The following is a 19,646-nucleotide window of genomic DNA, read 5'->3' as shown; positions in this document are numbered from 1 at the left end:
CCTGCATCGGCAGCCGGACTCTCAACCACTGGGCCACTAGGGAAGCCCAGACCTGTGGTGTTAATGCTTTGCATTGGTAGTGTCTTAATCGTATATTAACCATTATTGAGCACTTGAGAAAACTATGCAATGAAATGTGTTCATGTAAACACCAGTTGATCAGTTGATGGTGATCAGTTAGTATTTCTTGGGACACTTTCCATAGTCTAGATAGATAACAACTCTATGAATTATACAAAAGCTGATCTTTAAATCGGGCAAAGTTATAACTGTTCCCTAATTTAGGGGTTTTATGGTTTCTACCTAATATGTAGGCCAACCGGCAGCTTCCAAGCAAGTCTACTGGAAGGGACAAGTTCAGTATATAGTAGGAAATCAAAGAATTGTTAGTATTTCAATAATGATTGTTTAATATTTCAACCCTCTGCTTGACAGGAAAGAAACACGAGAGGAAAAACAATTGATATGAAATCTCAGATGGTGTCTGAGAAAATCATCTTATAGAGGTTTGGATATCACTCATTCATGAACAAAATTAAATCTGGATGTTAAGCATGTTTTTCAGTGACTGCAATGCAATTAAAGGACTGTGAGGTTAAGATTACTGTAATTGCTACAGCAGGCGAGTAGCTAGATATGAGCAGAGTAATGGAAGAGGGGCCAGGTGGCAGGAAATCAAGCACCTGGTAAAGAGCAGAGGTCCATGGGCAGACAAAGAAAAACAAGGACCCCCAGACTGACAGGAAACTGCACATTTTCGGTGGTAAGTGTCCTGAAGGCAGACAAAGAGAGATGAAGAAAGACAGGAATCTCCTACTTCCAAATGTAACCTGTTGCTCATTATGCTCTCCTTACAATAAAATTAGCCTTGCAGACAAGCAGCACACACCATGCAGTGAGGCCATGACACTTCTGACTAAGCTAAATAAGGACAAAAATCCCTTCTGGAGCTGCAAAGAAGCAGGGAATGTGACCCCCAAACTCCTGCTTCCCCAATGAGTATGCCACCCCTTCCTCTGTATGCCCCTCATAACCGGCTTGCCAGTGGAACCCAGGGCAGCAGCTCCTCACCTAACTGCCTGCTCTCCCTGAGGGCATATTCTTGCTTAAATAAATCCTCACTTTACTTGCTTAACTGCCTGTCTCATGCCCAACTCTTGGCATGAAGAGCAAGCACCTTCAATTCACTGGGAACCCAATGAGAATTTACACATGAGGAAGAAAGGAACAAACACAGTTCTCTTAAAAACTAGTGGAGAAATACATGTTTTCTGTTAATAGGAAAGACTGGGTTACATAAGAAGCCGTGAAATTGAGAAAAACCATGACTTGCTTTACTGTTCTGGAACCAAACCCACAGTATCCCTGTATTTTGAAGATCACCCAACTGTTAAACACTTAAGAGTTTTATGGGTTTTTCATGAACATGTACTCAGGAAAAAGTAATCGGTTCAGTTTGGGGTTCGAAACTTCGTTTGCTTTACCCTTCGTTTTAAGGATTTGACTCACCAATCTGATATGTTAGATACTAAAAGCAAACCTTTCATGCCCCGTAGGATTTTATGAAATACAGTACTTTAAGGCCAGCCAAGAAAAATTAAACATAAAATGCTGTGGTCATTGAGACATCCTCGCTCCCTCCCTAATATCTGCATTACACATTAACCAGAGTTCCTCAAAGACAGATTGCCTTCCTGATCATAAAGGTCAATTATTTTACCTTCCTCTGACACTTATGCTGCAACTTCTTAAAAAGAATACTGTTCTTTCCCAGCTCTGTACTGGGATCATGTTGACTTGCTGCTCACTTTGTACCTGCTTACCCAGACTACGTATCCCTGCTGATCTTCATGTAAAATATCTGTATGTCACTTTGATGTGATATACTGTCCTTTCTCTTCAAAATGGATGTAACCATGCCTTTGACTTCTAACAGGTAGAACAGTCCTCAGAACTTTCTGAGTCTGTCTCCTGAGTTATAATCCTCAGTTTGGCTCAAATAATACTCTCCTTCCCCTTAACTTCATTTTTGCTGTTCCCTTAAAAGGATATTGCAGATTTCCGTACTAGTTTTGCAGATTCCAATTTGGCTTAAAGTTTTTACACTCAAGTTTCTTCCCAAATTTTAAGCATTACTAATTAAATGTCACCTGAGGTCACTGACAAAAAACCCTTAACCCTCCAGATAACTCTATACTTATGAGTATATTACGAAACCCTTTGTGTTACATCAAGCACACCAAAATAAAGTTGAAATCAGTATTACTTAAAATGTTTCCCAATGTTTTAAAATCTAGGGGTACTAACTTTCACTAAGATATATATACTCAGAAAAGTTAACTGGTTCCACTTACGTTTAGTGGAAAATTGGTTTTATAACCATTATTCCCACGTTGGTCATCTGCCACTTGAATATGGATCAGAAAATAGATACTTAACCTCAAGATTTCTTAAACTCTTTACAGTCACATGTCTACATTTTCCTCTCATCTATACTATTGCTTTAAAGGGATAAAGACACATCGACTTTCACTAATAATGCAAGCATTGTTTCTCAGCCTTTCTGGAGACTTCTCCAACCTTCTACACGCTTAAGCTTTCAAAAAAAGGAACATGTAATTTCTTTAGCCTAACTGGAAAACAGTCACAGCTTGCGATGGAGAAATAACACATTGCTTAATTTTGAATACATTCATGTACAAAGGAAAAGTTTAGGCAAACAGCACAATTCACCCTCCAAACAAAAGTTTTATGCTTGTTTAACTCAGCAGTGTAATTAACAAGACATATTTCACGAAATTTTTTTACTCTGAAAATTTTGAACATTTGAAACACGACTTCTACTTTTCAATTAACATTAACAACATGAAAGTCCTCTGAATAATTCCATGTTTTCACTTTGTCTGAAAATTCCTAGAGGAAAAGTTAATATATGCCTCTTCCCCACAAACCAACATTTTTCTTTTAGTAGTATTCAAGCATCAATTAAGGAAAACAACTTAAACTTTTCCTTTGTAACGAACATTTGGTGCATAACTGAGTGTTATTTTTAATATCTGCTTCGGCCCTCTCTTTCAGATTGGCTTCCCGCATAACCTCGTCTGGAAGCCCCACAAACTGAGCTACTGTATGGGTCACGGGGAGCAAGATACTCCCTATTGACAGAGGGTGGAAACCCTCATTGTTCCTGTCTTCTACGCTTTCGACCACTTGAATAAGTATTACTTTGCCTGCTGGAGTAACCTTCCGGACCTCCTCCATATCCATCTCTCATATTGCTATCACAGCGACTGCTTCCACCGTAAGTCACAGGGGCCCTTCGTGCTGCTGGTGCACCACGGGAGTCACATGGGAAGTTACTGATTGATAAACAAACGCTAAACATTACAGATTTTTCTGATATCATATCACATGACTTAAAGTGCTAAATATTTGAAAAGATAAGCTTCATCTCTCTCTGCTATGAAAATATAAACTATGTAGCAACGGTGCAGGGCTTCTACATTTATTTAAAAGAGCGAGCAACATTTTTCAGCCTAAGTAGTTTCTTTGAAAGTAAAAGCCCCTATTTTAGCATTTTTAAATAATCAGTAGAGTGGCAACTTTTAACAAGATTTAGTGGGGCTTCCCTGGTGGCGCAGTGGTTGACAGTCCGACTGCCGATGCAGGGGACACGGGTTCGTGCCCCGGTCCAGGAGGATCCCACATGCCGGGGAGCGGTTGGGACCGTGGGCCATGGCCTCTGGGACTCCACGTCAGGAGCCTGTGCTCCGCAACGGGAGGGGCCACGATGGTGAGAGGCCCGTGTACCGCACACAAAATAAAAATAAAAAATAATAATCATGTTAAAATTGGTTTTCTGTAATGAGAAAAAAAGATGAGGCTGCCCATTTACCCTTCATAGCATTTTATTTTAAGTGAGCTATTAACAAAACAATTCAAACGTCTTTAACTTATCTAAAAGGACATGCTAAACATACTTTTACCCTTGAGGAACTGAAGTAAAAGTAGAGTAAACAACGATCTGGTTAAGTCTAATTCTATGACTTACAAGTTGTAACTGGACTCTTACCGTAACTCCCATATGAATCCCTGTAAAAGCTTCCACTTCAATATTCAGAATAATCTCTATCACGATTTCCACCATAGCCATCACGGTCACTGAATTTAAAAGAATGTCATAAATTATGTCATCAATTTAAATTATGTGTCACAATAACATAATTTAAACGAATGTTTTTATTTGATATAAACACAAAATTTTATATTACCTATGTCCTCTAGAGGGATGATCATTCCGAGAATTTGAATGTCCGTAACAACTGTGTGCATAGCGTCTACGTGGTGGAGTATAATCCCTGCTGGCTCAGGGGTGTGGATAATCTCTCCTTGACTAACTGAAATAAAGCAGCTAAAATTTTAAATGCAACTTATCATATCCAGAATATTTAAGAACTCAGACAGCAAAAAGACAAAAAATTTTAAATGGGCAAAGGACTTGAATATACTTTTGTTTAAAGAAGATATACAATGAGCAACAAGGACATGAAAACCTGCTCAACATATTTATTAGGGAAATGAAATTCAAACCCAAAATGAAATATCTACTTTGCACATATCACACTGGCTATAATTAAAAATAGACAAATAGAATATATCAAGTGTTGGTGCAGAGGCAGAGAAACAAACCAAGTATATGTGCATGGCAGAAATGTAAAATAGTACAGGCTCTGTGGCAAAGATTAGCAGTTTCTTAAAAAATTAAAGAATTCCTATATGGCCCAGGAATTCCACTCCTTAAGTATATATACACTCAAAAAGAATTGAAAACAGGTACCCAAATGCTTGTACCGGAGTATTCATGACAGCATAATGATGGGAATAACTCACACAGATGGATAAACAAACCATGTTAACCACACATACAATGGAATATTTAGTCAGCCAAAAAAACAAAAAGGTCTGAAGTACTGATTGACGCTACAGCATGAATGATCCTTGAAAATATTTATGCTAAGGGAAAGCTGGATAATAAAGGTCACATATTGTTTGCTTCCATTAGTATGATATATTCAGGATTAGATAAATTCATAGATAAGGACACAGGTGGGTACCTACCAGGGACAAGGGGGCAGAAATTGGGTGTGACTGCTTATTAATTTTATTTTGGGGTAATGAAATGTTTTGGAACTGAACAGAGCTGGTGGTTGCATAACACTGTTAAGTGTGTTAAATGTTACTGAATTGTTCACTTTTAAATGTTCAATTTTGTGTTAGGTAAATTTCAACAAGAACAACAAAACTAACCATGACTTAATTCATATACTGTGCTTTCTATTACCTATCTTTAGTAGCATAGCCACCATCTCTGTGACATATAGCCAACTCTCCGAAAAGAGACTGGCTCTCTATGAGCAGGACCTCCATAATTTTGTCTTCCATGTGATACTGAACCTTTAATTTAAAAATGCTTATGTAAGTATCTCAAAATTGACAGTAATGTTTCAAAGAAAAATCCAAAAGACTGATAGCCTTCCACTCTCTAAAATCATTTTAAAAAACTACTCCTTCTAAAATTCCATTTATGCACATTTTCGTTTCCCTTTCAATGTTACCACTGAACATTGTATTTTCTGACATCTCCTGTTCCCCATACATTTTGCATACCCTTTAAATTACCAGCAGTAGGGAACACTTCTCAAACTTGGAGCAAAACATTAATTTTTGGTAACTACTGTCACATATTCAATCACCAAGTGGTTGGCTCTCTCCTTTAAGTGCACAACCTTAATTATTGACCTTGTATGATGATAGCAACAGTGACTTCTATTGTTTATTAGCAATAAAGGGCTCATTTGAAAAACACTGTACCGCTTCCAAAATATGAAACTATCTCCCATAAATAATGTTCTCTTCATGTGTTAATTCTTATTCCTCATTCCTGGAGGTCACTAGGACCTTGTTTGTTCTCTTCTCTTGTTTGTTCCCTAGGCTAACCATCTAATAATGGAAAGGGTAGGCTTCTTAGCTTCTGTTGTGTTTTGAAGTCAATATCGTGCTACATTTGGCTTCATTCATCGTCTACACGTAAAATGGCAATTTGATAATGGCTGTTTCAAGTCTGTACCATATTAAGGATCAGAAAACAGTGCTAAAAAAGTTAAGAGCACCAACTACAGTTCATATGGCAAGTTTCAATTATTGTTTATAATAATTAATAAAACCAGGTAGCCAATATACATAGCTAAACTAGTCTACACACCAGAACATTCTCTCACAGGACATAGTTTTCATGAAAATTCTGATACTGAAGCTATGTGATAAAGAAGCCTACTAACCAAAAAGTGTTAGCAGCAACTTAAATTAAGAGGAATTCTATAGCAAACATGGACTTACAAGCAATGTTTTCCCCACAGCAGTGCTAATCACCTATTACATCTATAATCAAAAACTGAGAAATTATTTCCCAACCACAAATCAATAAATAAATTAGTGATTGGTTAACATGTTCATATACTTCTCACTTTCCATTCTGCTTAAACATTCTGTTTAAAAATAGCTCACTTTCATTAATGAGAAACAACTGTCTCTGCATTATATAGCATTTACCTTGTCTTCCCACCCCACTGCTGCTTCGTCTCTGAGCACATCTCTTAGGAGGAGGACCTCCACTTCTCGAAGATTGTCCTCTTTTAACTGGAAAGGCTCCCCTGGAAGAACTCGCGTTGGGACTAGGAGTATGCCCACCACGACCTGTGTTTAAATGAAATCTTTTTAGTTAAGTAGAATCAACATTTTTTCATTGGGCTAGTTTCACTTATTGTTATAAATTTTCACTCAACAATTACTCCAGTCTTCAGCTTTCCTATCTGTCTAAACCAATATGATTGTTTCCTCATATGACACATAAGTTAGTAGAGTTCAAAGACTTACCGTAAAAGTCAGTTTGGAAAATCGAGGAAAAAGCTAAAGAACCACTGGTATGAAAGCAGTTTGGGGAGAAGAGAGAGAGTACAGGAAAACCTGGATAAATTAAATGTAAAACTGAATTGTTCATCATTTTAGGAGGAAGATGGTAAGTTATTAGTTATATAATTCTGGTGTCAAGGAAGCTTTTGAAAAACACAACATCCTAGGTATAAATCAAAACATTAAAAAGAAAAAAATATGAATAAAAAATGCATTACCTAAAAGTTAAGTATATACATACAAATAACTCCCTTTGCAGGAGAATATCTGCTTATAACTTTACACTTGGTCCAGTATCCCTAGTTCTGCATCCATGGATTCAACCAACCTTGGATCATGCAGTGATCTTATATGTAGTTATTGAAAAAAAAATCTGCTTGTAAGTTGATCAACAGTTCAAGCCTGTGTTATTCACAGATCAACTCTTAATGTTAATTTCTCAGTGAAAGGGGCTACGTTCTGTTCAATTTTAATAGTATTTAAGAAATGCACACTAAATACTGAAAATTTATGTGTTACCTTTCTAACCAGAAAGATGTTTAGGTATATTCCAATTCCCCTGTATTGCCACAGGCAAGAAAAAAATGAGTATTCTTACACATGGCAGAATATGAACTGGTCAACTTTTCTCAAGCTCAAGATAGTGGGAAAAGAGCAAAACTGTGTTATCTTAAAATGGGTTACCCTTTAACTGAACTTTCCAAAAACATTTCCTAAAATTCACACATGTAATTATCACAAAAAGAAACTAAATGTTTTATTTCTGAAGACTGGTTATGGTTAATAGATGAAGCAAAGGTTGTTAAATATATGCAAGTTTTTGAAATGCAAAGTGCTTTTCCTCCTTTTCTTACTAAGTAGAAAACTTCTCTGAAAAAATCCAAAAAAAGGCATTTTCAACGACTTTCTCCTCTAATACACACACACAAAGAAAACATACATATGTCTGAAGCAGAGCTTTTTACTCTTTTCCTGGATCAAAGACACCTTTTAGAATCTAAAGCTCTATTTATTTCCCTCAGGTATTTTCCCAAATGCATACCAGAGACCCAGGTAGAAAAGCCTCATATCAAAATGACAATGGAGATTTGCTTAGATGTCTGAACACATATACTTAAGACAAATACTGCAAGGTGAAACCTAAAATATGAAGTGTTTAGCCCTGAATTGTGGATATTCTGAGTGACTTTTATTTTCTGTTGTGGAGTTTTCAAGATTCTCTAGGATGTTTATGATGCAATAAGGCTACTCTCAGAATAAAATTAACCAATGTATTTTTAATAGATTATGAATGAATCATTGATTTAAACTCATATCAAGTTATTGGTCCTAAAGTGAAAAATTCTAATGTATGATCGACAGTAGGAAACTCTGTAGAAAAATCCTCGAAGAAAAGAGGCAATTAGTAATAATGGTAAAAGAGACTGAATTTACTTTAAAATTTATGCTATTCCCCTGTAAGGTGATTAACTTTTTGCACATTACCTAGTTAAGTCATTTTATAACTACAATAATTCTTCACCACTTAGAAATACTTCTGACTATCAATGTGATTCATCATCTGATAGTTCTTACACACTACTTTGCTCATAAAGGATGGAATAAAAACTGAGAGGTTTCTATACAGTTAAACCTACTATTTTTCGGTCCTCTGGTTGCAGCCTTGTATTTGAAAACATCACCCAGGTGTCCTCCAGGTGAGGGATGCTCTCTTGCGCTCCCACTTCCTCCTCTTCCATTTCCTCCTCTTCCATTTCCTCCTCTTCGATTTCTTCCTCTTCCATGTCTCGGATTTCTCAGATGGCCCCTGTTTCTTGCAGGAGGTTGTGGTCTCTGTGTACCACCGCTTTCAAAAGATGGTTTGTTGGCTTGCTCTACTTTAATTGCCTTTCCATCCAAAGACTAAACAGATTAAGTATAACATTAATAACATCACATCAAATTTATTTACTACTGCACTAGTCCAAGATCAGTCTTTTTTCCCCAAAGCAAACATTTTCTTCTGAAATGATGGTGTCCTTCACCATGCCAGATAAATGAGACTTAATTAGTAACTGCCTTTCATTAAGTCATCCAACACAAAGTGTACGTATTGGCAATTGGAGCTCCCTGAAATGTCCTCTGGTATTAAAAGAAGATTAATACCTCTCACTTATCATGAGAGAATATACCCTTTTATTTTCTATAATGGAGAACTAAACTCACTTCATTTCTCTACTTCTACCATTCAAAGTTTTCAGTGTCCCAAGGGTAAATAAAAGTATACGTGTCATTTAAAAAAATAAAATTATTCAGTTATTTATTCAAAATGGTTATCCCTACTCTAATCGTTTTTAGCATTTATTAAATATTAAGGGAAAGAAAATTTTCCAAGATGATTGCTCTTCTGTATTTACTTCTAATAATCTCCTTGATTTATTTTTAAATAGAGCACTTACTTGGTCCTCAACATTTCTTGCCTTATTCAATTGTTTAAACATGTCCCCAAAGAGTAACTTCTTATAATAGTACTTCATATTCTTATGTTTCAGAAATGCTTACACTTCTTAATCTTCCAACAACTTCCTACATTAACCTTCTATAGATGCCAAAGTGTTTTTGAAAACTGTATTCAAATCATAATATAATTGCTCTACGTAAAACAACCTAGCTGTTTCATGTTATCCTTGGAAGACAATTTTAAATGCTGAATTCCTACTAAGACTTCTGGTGGATATGGATGGGCCCTGGCCCAATACAAACAGCCTCAACAGCCATGTGCTCCCACGTTAGGGCCTCCTTTTCTGTTTCTGGGTCCAAAATATTTCCCACAGACTTATGAAGGGCTGCCTCCCTTCCAACATTCAGGATTTAACATTCTTAGATCTATATGTATAGAAAACCACTCCCCTTAAGCTCTAATGAAATTACCTACTTTACTTTCCTTAATATTTTTCATATGAAATTGTATTTAGTTTTACTTGTACGTTTCTCATCTTTCACCCTAGAACACAAGTGTCCAAGAAAATAGGTATTTTGTATTCCCCACAACCATTAATCAATTGCTAAAGCAATGCCTGGCAATAAAATATCTGTTGAATAAAGAATTGAAGAGTAATGTCTACACAGACTACACATTCTTGTGCTTGAAAACAAACAAATAATGGGGGTCTACTATCCTTCATGACACAAATTTACCTCTGCACCCAAAATAAAATCATGAGTCAAGATCAACTTCTAGGTACTACCATACCTTAAAATATGAAAGTAAAGTAAAAGGGTCAACATGTGCCAAGTGCCTGCAGCATACCAGAAACCAAGCTATAGGACAAAGGGAATTAATGTATGTGTTCTACACTATGAGAACCGAGATGCACTGGAAGTACTTTTAACAATGAACAATTCACAGGATGATGAATATAAAAAGATATGACCTGCAATATAAAATGGGAAAAATACTACCTACAATATAAACAAATTCTTTGAGCAAATATGCAATTAAAAGTACAGTTGTAAGGGACAAGTAATTATTTGTAACAGTGACACAAGGAAGAGTGACTCTGAAGTACAAAAAAGTCGAGACTTAAAAATAACAGTACGGGATATTGGGGAGAGCTCTACAGGCTAAAACTCATTTACTTTTACATTTGAATGCTAAAACAGGCTTAAAATATATTGTTAAAGCTAATGTTAATGTCAATCTCCTTCCAACCGGACAATCCAATACTTATGTGACAAAATGGAGAGTGAAGGCTTATATGGCATCATGTTACTTTAAAAAATTAGAAAAAAAAATCTTGAAATAGTAATAAATGGAGAATACAAAATATTACTAAAGTCTCTTACTTTTCCATTCATATCTTGGACAGCATCCTTTGCATCTGCAGGATTCTCAAAAGTAATAAAAGCAAAGCCTCTAGACTTGTTTTTCTTCTGATCCTTCATCAACATAACTGTAATATACATAAATATTTTTAATTTAAATCTCACATAAAATTGAACGTTTCATATTTTCAAAATAATCAATCCTTTGACACTTTCTCATAAGGCCTCCTTAATTTCATGTTATGGACACAGTGCAGTAACAGCCTCCCGGAAGTTACTTAAAAACAAAACAAAAACCAAAAACAAATAAAGCAAAAAAACCCTTTCCATTTTATATCATTTCTAGTATTTTAAAAATAGTCAATAATTTCAACCGTTCTACAGCTAGCATATCTCATCCCATTTCATGTCCTATGACGACAGTATGTTTAAAAACCCCTGGGACTTCCCTGGTGGTCCAGTGGATAAGACTCCACGTTCCCAATGAAGGGGACACGGGTCTGATTCCTCGTCAGGCAACTATGATCCACATGCTGCATGCCACTGTGCGTGGGCTTGATCCCTGGTCAGGTAAGTAAAACCCAGCATGCTGCAAAGCGTGGCTGGGGTGAAGAAAGAAACGCTGCTTTTTGCCCTACTCAGTAGTAGGAGCCCCTAAGGTGTACACTTTCCCTCATTGCCCAGTGCTTTCCTAATAAAAAACAGAAACTTTAAAAAAAAGTGCTCATGTGTTACAAATAGAAAAAGCACTTTAACTTAGCTGTTCAATGGTGTGTGTTTAATACACATTTGCTTCGAACGTATACATATATATATATATCTGTGTTTATGTGTATATATATATATATATATATATAGGTTCTAAAAATTACCTTCCATAATGTGACCATATTTCCCAAATACCACTTCAAGAGAATTTTCATTGGTGTCAGCATGGAGGCCTCCTATGAACAGTTTCCCAGCCTGATCTGCTTCCACCATTTTTCTGTAAGTAATTAAAAATATATCTTTATACATATAGCAAAAAATAAATTATAAGCAAAAACTATTACACCTGTTTATAACTCAACTGAAGTACCCTATAGCAGTGAAAATATTTGCCGTTTCTTACTTAAAAGAGAGGAAACTTGTAACACAAAGCCAAACAAGCACTGGCGTAACAAATGCTCCATTCTTTATAGATATCTTACAAAAACCTGTATGTAAAAACTAGATTAGAAGGCAACTGTAAATTATTTTACCTGCAGGGTTCAAGGCTTCTTTTCCAAAACACAACAAAAAAATAAGCAATAATAAATGGTCCTGGATTCTACACATCTAACAGTTAATATGTTTTATGAACTGTGCAGAATATACCTTAAACATATTTTTAAATTGTTCACATCTACTCACATTTTTCTTGTCTATGCATCAAATAATGTTTAAAATAATTTTTTCCCACAAACTTTAAAAGTGGTAAGTCATAAAGGAAAAGGAGGGAGTTACTTCCTTTATTGAGGAAAATGTAAAGTGTGTTTACTTAGATTGAGAGACTTTAAGAAACACTGGTCAAAAGAGAGTACCATTCTTTATATGCCAAATTAAATCAGACGCTTTTTGTCAAGTGAATCAACATTTTGACATTTGATAACTAAAATTACAAGTTTTAAATCATTTAAGTTAAAATAGGTATCTTGCTTGTATTGCTCAGAACCTCTGCTTTCACAAAGAAAACCCGAGGAAACAAAAAAGAAAAAATCAAAACTGCACGAGAGGGCTTCCCTGGTGGCGCAGTGGTTGACAGTCCGCCTGCCGATGCAGGGGATACGGGTTCGTGCCCCGGTCTGGGAGGATCCCACGAGCCGCGGAGCGGCTGGGCCCGTGAGCCATGGCCGCTGGGCCTGCGCGTCTGGAGCCTCTGGGTACCGAGCCCGTGCTCCGCGGTGGGAGGGGCCACAGCAGTGAGAGGCCCGCATACCGCAAAAAACAAAAGTGCAAGCGGAACAAACTGGCGCCCGGCATACGCTCCACTACCCGCAAGTGAGAGTAAACAGCAAAGAGGGTACGCCGCTAATCACAGTTAAGTTATCTACTCAATATATTCCCTCCCGCAGCATTTCAAACCTAGCTCCACCCCCACCCCCAACTTCTCAATTCAGGGACAAATTCCAGGAACTTCACTGGCTTTTCATCGCTGCCTTGGCAACTGATTCTCCAGGAGAACAAACATTAAACGTACTGTTCAAGAACAACTGATAGACTTCTCGAGACACTGTCTATTCAGACATATTTATACAAACACCACTTACTCGGCTCTTATCTCTTACAGTAAAAGCCTGAGAGAAAAATCAAAATCTGAATTACCACGCTTTCTCTGGTAACAGGAGAACATATAGGTGTCAACTCTTTCTCCTGAGGTATAAATTATTCTCTCCTTCCTAAAATGCCGAATTTCTTGCCTTATTTTGTCCTCCTCTTCAGAAGTCATCCTTCCGCGTCTCTTCAGACGACTGTTAACTAAACTAAGGCTCGAGAGCAAGCGCTCTACTTCTAGAAAGAGGCTAAGGAACCAGATGTAGCGGTGGGGGGGGGGAAGGGATGAGCCACAGGGGAGGTAGGGAAGATGGAAGATGTGGAGGTGGGGGAGGGGTGAACAGAGAAAGTCGCGAGAGAATCTCGCAGGAGAAACTCTAAAGAAAACTGCAACAGCAGAATGTGTTCTCTACTTTTTACTGCATACCCTTTCCAGTTGCTTTAATTTAATCAATATAAAGGAGAAGGGCTTCCCAGGTGGCGCAATGGTTGAGAGTACCCCTGCCCATGCAGGGGACGCGGGTTCGTGCCCCGTTCCGGGAGGATCCCACATGCCCCTGAGCTGCTGGGCCCCTGAGCCATAGCCGCTGAGCCTGCGCGTCTGGAGCTTGTGCTCCACAACCGGAGAGGCCACAACGGTGAGATGCCCGCGTACCGTAAAAAAAAAAAAAAAAAAAAAAAGGAAAGGCATTTTGGGGTAATAACGTGAAGCTCCAGGTAATCAGTAGGGAGAGTGCAGGGATTTCTTGATAGATGAAAAATGGGGAGGACCAGATCATGAAGCATTTTGCTTGCTATGCAGATATGCTACTTACTTAATTTTTTTAGTGGAACTGTTAGAATAATCTGAAACAGAAAGATGAATGTCTAGAAGATATAATGCATCTGGTGATTTCATATGATACGAAGTCAGGCAGACAGAAAATAATCTAAACTTCAAAATTTAGTAGTTATATGAAACTGGGTAAGCTACCTAAACTCTTAAATTTACCCAGTCTACGAAAACAAGATGATAAAGAATTATCAGATAGGGTTATTGTGAGGTTAAATGATGTACTGAGCACATACATTGAGCACAACGCCGAAAACATAATTCAGGGTTCAAAACAAAATATTGTAATTACTTTTATATGAAGTGGGAGCCTGAGGTTAATTTGTAATCCTGCCTTTTTTGGAGACTGGTCAAAATCATAAAACTGTTTTGGTTTTTGGTGTTTTTTTTTGCGGTATGACGGCCTCTCACCGTTGTGGCCCCTCCCATTGCAAAGCACAGGCTCCAAAAGTCAGTCTCAGCGGCCATGGCTCACGGGCCTAACCGCTCCGCGGCATGTGGGATCCTCCCGGACCGGGGCACGAACCCGTGTCCCCTGCATCGGCAGCCGGACTCTCAACCACTGGGCCACTAGGGAAGCCCAGACCTGTGGTGTTAATGCTTTGCATTGGTAGTGTCTTAATCGTATATTAACCATTATTGAGCACTTGAGAAAACTATGCAATGAAATGTGTTCATGTAAACACCAGTTGATCAGTTGATGGTGATCAGTTAGTATTTCTTGGGACACTTTCCATAGTCTAGATAGATAACAACTCTATGAATTATACAAAAGCTGATCTTTAAATCGGGCAAAGTTATAACTGTTCCCTAATTTAGGGGTTTTATGGTTTCTACCTAATATGTAGGCCAACCGGCAGCTTCCAAGCAAGTCTACTGGAAGGGACAAGTTCAGTATATAGTAGGAAATCAAAGAATTGTTAGTATTTCAATAATGATTGTTTAATATTTCAACCCTCTGCTTGACAGGAAAGAAACACGAGAGGAAAAACAATTGATATGAAATCTCAGATGGTGTCTGAGAAAATCATCTTATAGAGGTTTGGATATCACTCATTCATGAACAAAATTAAATCTGGATGTTAAGCATGTTTTTCAGTGACTGCAATGCAATTAAAGGACTGTGAGGTTAAGATTACTGTAATTGCTACAGCAGGCGAGTAGCTAGATATGAGCAGAGTAATGGAAGAGGGGCCAGGTGGCAGGAAATCAAGCACCTGGTAAAGAGCAGAGGTCCATGGGCAGACAAAGAAAAACAAGGACCCCCAGACTGACAGGAAACTGCACATTTTCGGTGGTAAGTGTCCTGAAGGCAGACAAAGAGAGATGAAGAAAGACAGGAATCTCCTACTTCCAAATGTAACCTGTTGCTCATTATGCTCTCCTTACAATAAAATTAGCCTTGCAGACAAGCAGCACACACCATGCAGTGAGGCCATGACACTTCTGACTAAGCTAAATAAGGACAAAAATCCCTTCTGGAGCTGCAAAGAAGCAGGGAATGTGACCCCCAAACTCCTGCTTCCCCAATGAGTATGCCACCCCTTCCTCTGTATGCCCCTCATAACCGGCTTGCCAGTGGAACCCAGGGCAGCAGCTCCTCACCTAACTGCCTGCTCTCCCTGAGGGCATATTCTTGCTTAAATAAATCCTCACTTTACTTGCTTAACTGCCTGTCTCATGCCCAACTCTTGGCATGAAGAGCAAGCACCTTCAATTCACTGGGAACCCAATGAGAATTTACACATGAGGAAGAAAGGAACAAACACAGTTCTCTTAAAAACTAGTGGAGAAATACATGTTTTCTGTTAATAGGAAAGACTGGGTTACATAAGAAGCCGTGAAATTGAGAAAAACCATGACTTGCTTTACTGTTCTGGAACCAAACCCACAGTATCCCTGTATTTTGAAGATCACCCAACTGTTAAACACTTAAGAGTTTTATGGGTTTTTCATGAACATGTACTCAGGAAAAAGTAATCGGTTCAGTTTGGGGTTCGAAACTTCGTTTGCTTTACCCTTCGTTTTAAGGATTTGACTCACCAATCTGATATGTTAGATACTAAAAGCAAACCTTTCATGCCCCGTAGGATTTTATGAAATACAGTACTTTAAGGCCAGCCAAGAAAAATTAAACATAAAATGCTGTGGTCATTGAGACATCCTCGCTCCCTCCCTAATATCTGCATTACACATTAACCAGAGTTCCTCAAAGACAGATTGCCTTCCTGATCATAAAGGTCAATTATTTTACCTTCCTCTGACACTTATGCTGCAACTTCTTAAAAAGAATACTGTTCTTTCCCAGCTCTGTACTGGGATCATGTTGACTTGCTGCTCACTTTGTACCTGCTTACCCAGACTACGTATCCCTGCTGATCTTCATGTAAAATATCTGTATGTCACTTTGATGTGATATACTGTCCTTTCTCTTCAAAATGGATGTAACCATGCCTTTGACTTCTAACAGGTAGAACAGTCCTCAGAACTTTCTGAGTCTGTCTCCTGAGTTATAATCCTCAGTTTGGCTCAAATAATACTCTCCTTCCCCTTAACTTCATTTTTGCTGTTCCCTTAAAAGGATATTGCAGATTTCCGTACTAGTTTTGCAGATTCCAATTTGGCTTAAAGTTTTTACACTCAAGTTTCTTCCCAAATTTTAAGCATTACTAATTAAATGTCACCTGAGGTCACTGACAAAAAACCCTTAACCCTCCAGATAACTCTATACTTATGAGTATATTACGAAACCCTTTGTGTTACATCAAGCACACCAAAATAAAGTTGAAATCAGTATTACTTAAAATGTTTCCCAATGTTTTAAAATCTAGGGGTACTAACTTTCACTAAGATATATATACTCAGAAAAGTTAACTGGTTCCACTTACGTTTAGTGGAAAATTGGTTTTATAACCATTATTCCCACGTTGGTCATCTGCCACTTGAATATGGATCAGAAAATAGATACTTAACCTCAAGATTTCTTAAACTCTTTACAGTCACATGTCTACATTTTCCTCTCATCTATACTATTGCTTTAAAGGGATAAAGACACATCGACTTTCACTAATAATGCAAGCATTGTTTCTCAGCCTTTCTGGAGACTTCTCCAACCTTCTACACGCTTAAGCTTTCAAAAAAAGGAACATGTAATTTCTTTAGCCTAACTGGAAAACAGTCACAGCTTGCGATGGAGAAATAACACATTGCTTAATTTTGAATACATTCATGTACAAAGGAAAAGTTTAGGCAAACAGCACAATTCACCCTCCAAACAAAAGTTTTATGCTTGTTTAACTCAGCAGTGTAATTAACAAGACATATTTCACAAAATTTTTTTATTCTGAAAATTTTGAACATTTGAAACACGACTTCTACTTTTCAATTAACATTAAGAACATGAAAGTCCTCTGAATAATTCCATGTTTTCACTTTGTCTGAAAATTCCTAGAGGAAAAGTTAATATATGCCTCTTCCCCACAAACCAACATTTTTCTTTTAGTAGTATTCAAGCATCAATTAAGGAAAACAACTTAAACTTTTCCTTTGTAACGAACATTTGGTGCATAACTGAGTGTTATTTTTAATATCTGCTTCGGCCCTCTCTTTCAGATTGGCTTCCCGCATAACCTCGTCTGGAAGCCCCACAAACTGAGCTACTGTATGGGTCACGGGGAGCAAGGTACTCCCTATTGACAGAGGGTGGAAACCCTCATTGTTCCTGTCTTCTACGCTTTCGACCACTTGAATAAGTATTACTTTGCCTGCTGGAGTAACCTTCCAGACCTCCTCCATATCCATCTCTCATATTGCTATCACAGCGACTGCTTCCACCGTAAGTCACAGGGGCCCTTCGTGCTGCTGGTGCACCACGGGAGTCACATGGGAAGTTACTGATTGATAAACAAACGCTAAAATTACAGATTTTTCTGGTATCGTATCACATGACTTAAAGTGCTAAATATTTGAAAAGATAAGCTTCATCTCTCTCTGCTATGAAAATATAAACTATGTAGCAACGGTGCAGGGCTTCTACATTTATTTAAAAGAGCGAGCAATATTTTTCAGCCTAAGTAGTTTCTTTGAAAGTAAAAGCCCCTATTTTAGCATTTTTAAATAATCAGTAGAGTGGCAACTTTTAACAAGATTTAGTGGGGCTTCCCTGGTGGCGCAGTGGTTGACAGTCCGACTGCCGATGCAGGGGACACGGGTTCGTGCCCCGGTCCAGGAGGATCCCACATGCCGGGGAGCGGTTGGGACCGTGGGCCATGGCCTCTGGGACTCCGCGTCAGGAGCCTGTGCTCCGCAACGGGAGGGGCCACGATGGTGAGAGGCCCGTGTACCGCACACAAAATAAAAATAAAAAATAATAATAATGTTAAAATTGGTTTTCTGTAATGAGAAAAAAAGATGAGGCTGCCCATTTACCCTTCATAGCATTTTATTTTAAGTGAGCTATTAACAAAACAATTCAAAGGTCTTTAACTTATCTAAAGGGACATGCTAAACATACTTTTACCCTTGAGGAACTGAAGTAAAAGTAGAGTAAACAACGATCTGGTTAAGTCTAATTCTATGATTTACAAGTTGTAACTGGACTCTTACCGTAACTCCCATATGAATCCCTGTAAAAGCTTCCACTTCAATATTCAGAATAATCTCTATCACGATTTCCACCATAGCCATCACGGTCACTGAATTTAAAAGAATGTCATAAATTATGTCATCAATTTAAATTATGTGTCACAATAACATAATTTAAACGAATGTTTTTATTTGATATAAACACAAAATTTTATATTACCTATGTCCTCTAGAGGGATGATCATTCCGAGAATTTGAATGTCCGTAATAACTGTGTGCATAGCGTCTACGTGGTGGAGTATAATCCTTGCTGGCTCAGGGGTGTGGATAATCTCTCCTTGAATAACTGAAATAAAGCAGCTAAAATTTTAAATGCAACTTATCATATCCAGAATATTTAAGAACTCAAGACAGCAAAAAGACAAAAAATTTTAAATGGGCAAAGGACTTGAATATACTTTTGTTTAAAGAAGATATACAATGAGCAACAAGGACATGAAAACCTGCTCAACATATTTATTAGGGAAATGAAATTCAAACCCAAAATGAAATATCTACTTTGCACGTATCACACTGGCTATAATTAAAAATAGACAAATAGATTATATCAAGTGTTGGTGCAGAGGCAGAGAAACAAACCAAGTATATGTGCATGGCAGAAATGTAAAATAGTACAGGCTCTGTGGCAAAGATTAGCAGTTTCTTAAAATATTAAAGAATTCCTATATGTCCCAGGAATTCCACTCCTTAAGTATATATACATTCAAAAAGAATTGAAAACAGGTACCCAAATGCTTGTACAGGAGTATTCATGACAGCACAATGATGGGAATAACTCACACAGATGGATAAACAAACCATGTTAACCACACATATAATGGAATATTTAGTCAGCCAAAAAAACAAAAAGGTCTGAAGTACTGATTGACGCTACAGCATGAATGATCCTTGAAAATATTTATGCTAAGGGAAAGCTGGATAATAAAGGTCACATATTGTTTGCTTCCATTAGTATGATATATTCAGGATTAGATAAATTCATAGATAAGGACACAGGTGGGTACCTACCAGGGACAAGGGGGCAGAAATTGGGTGTGACTGCTTATTAATTTTATTTTGGGGTAATGAAATGTTTTGGAACTGAACAGAGCTGGTGGTTGCATAA

The 19,646-nt window shown here is 37.7% G+C and overlaps 2 pseudogenes; both read right to left on the bottom strand.

Annotated features, from left to right (window-relative positions):
* Positions 1-3,049: 3,049 nt before the first annotated feature.
* LOC132482966 (RNA-binding motif protein, X chromosome-like) lies at positions 3,050-11,754 on the bottom strand (annotated as a pseudogene).
* Positions 11,755-17,480: 5,726 nt separating this feature from the next.
* LOC132482965 (RNA-binding motif protein, X chromosome-like) overlaps positions 17,481-19,646 on the bottom strand; it is a 324,440-nt pseudogene continuing 322,274 nt past the window's right edge.

The sequence above is a fragment of the Mesoplodon densirostris genome (assembly GCF_025265405.1).
Source record: "Mesoplodon densirostris isolate mMesDen1 chromosome Y unlocalized genomic scaffold, mMesDen1 primary haplotype SUPER_Y_unloc_1, whole genome shotgun sequence".
Classification (NCBI taxonomy): Eukaryota; Metazoa; Chordata; class Mammalia; order Artiodactyla; family Ziphiidae; genus Mesoplodon; species Mesoplodon densirostris.
Note: the sequence above shows the minus strand (reverse complement) of the source record. Positions and strands in the feature narration are given on the sequence as shown.